The following is a 2,020-nucleotide window of genomic DNA, read 5'->3' as shown; positions in this document are numbered from 1 at the left end:
AGCTGGATAGAGCTCTTAAGGATAGCGGAGTGAGGGGGTATGGGGAGAAGGCATGAACGGAGTACTGATTGAGAGTGATCAGCCATGATCGCATTGAATGGCGGTGCTGGCTCGAAGGGCTGAATGGCCTACTCCTGCACCTATTGTCTATTGTCTATTGTCTATAACCAAATAACCATATAAAAACTACAGCAGTCCAGGCCCTACCAGTCCACGCCGACCACTCTCTCTGACCTAGTCTCATCTACCTGCTCTCAGACCATAACCCTCTAATCCCCTCTTATCCATATACCTATCCAATTTACTCTTAAATAATAAAATCGAGCCTGCCTCTACAACTTCCACCTAAAGCCCTTTCCATCCAGCAACCACCCTCTGAGTAAAGAAGTTATCCCTCATGTTACCCCTAAACTTTTGTCCCTCAATTCAGAAGCTATGTCCCCTTGTTGGAATCTTCCCCACTCTCGAGGGGAAAAGCCTACCCACGTCAACTCTGTCTGTCCCTCTTAAAAATTTAAAAACCTCTATGGCCCCGCCTCAACCTTCTACGCTCCAAAGAATAAAGACCCAACCTGTTCAACCTCTCTCTGAAACCCAGGCAACATTCTAGTAAATCTCCTCTGTACCCTCTCCATTTTGTCGACATCCTTCCTAAAATTTGGCGACCAGAACTGCACACCATACTCCAGATTCGGCCTCACCAATGCCCTGTACAATTTTAACATTACATCCCAACTTCTGTATTCGATGCTCTGATTTATAAAGGCAAGCATACCAAACGCCTTCTTCACCACCCTATCCACATGAGATTCCAACTTCAGGGAACAATGCAGTTATTCCCAGATCCTTCTGTTCCACTGCATTCCTCAGTTCCCTACCATTTACCCTGTACGTCCTATTTTGATGTGTCCTACCAAAATGCAGCACCTCACACTTATCAGCATTAAACTCCATCTGCCATCTTTCAGCCCATCCTTCCAAAAGGCCCAAGTCTCTCTGTAGACTTTGAAACTCTACTTCATTATTAACTACACCACCTATCTTAGTATCATCTGCATGTTTACTAATCCAATTTGCCACACCATCATCCAGATCATTAATGTAAATGACAAACAACAGTGGACCCAACACAGATCCTTGGGGTACTCCACTAGACACTGGCCTAAAACCTGACATACAATTGTCAACCATTACCCCCTGGTATCTCCCATTCAGCCATTGTTGAATCCATCCTGCAACCTCACTATTAATACCCAACGATTTAACCTTCTTAATCAACCTTCCATGTGGAACCTTGTCAAATGCCTTACTGAAGTCCATATAGACAACATCCACAACCTTGCCTTTATCAATTTCCCTGGTAACCTCTTCAAAACATTCAAGATTAGTCAAACATGACCTTCCAGGCACAAATCCATGTTGACTGTTTCTAATCAGGCCTTGTTTATCCAAATAATTATATATATTGTCCCTAAGTATCTTTTCCATTAATTTTCCCACCACAGACGTCAAGCGAACAGGTCTATAATTGCTAGGTTTACTTTTAGAACCTTTTTTTAAACAAAGGCACAACATGCGCAATGCGCCAATCTTCCGGCACCATCCCCGTTGCTAATGACGTTTGAAATATTTCCGTCATAGCCCCTGCTATTTCTGCACTAACGTCCCTTTAATACCATTATATCATGCAAGTTCATTACCAAATTCGCGGGATTTAGTGTCAGTGCTCATCTCTGAAACTGGACCCTCGACCTCCTGACCAACAGACACCATTGAGTGAGGATAGCGGATAGATCGTCCTCCACGATAATCCTCAACACGGGAGTTCCGCAAGGATGCGTTCTCGGCCCCTTCTTTACTCCTTGTACACCCACGACTGTGGAGCCATGTAAAATCTAAATCAATTTTCAAATTCGCAGACGACAGCGCAATTGTGGGCGGATACCATATATTGATGAATCGGAGTATACGAAGGCGATCGAGAACCCCAATGTCAGCAGGGTAAAGGACATAATGATCG

This window comes from Rhinoraja longicauda, chromosome 39, assembly GCF_053455715.1.
Source record: "Rhinoraja longicauda isolate Sanriku21f chromosome 39, sRhiLon1.1, whole genome shotgun sequence".
Taxonomy (NCBI): Eukaryota; Metazoa; Chordata; class Chondrichthyes; order Rajiformes; family Arhynchobatidae; genus Rhinoraja; species Rhinoraja longicauda.
This window is presented reverse-complemented; position numbering follows the sequence as displayed.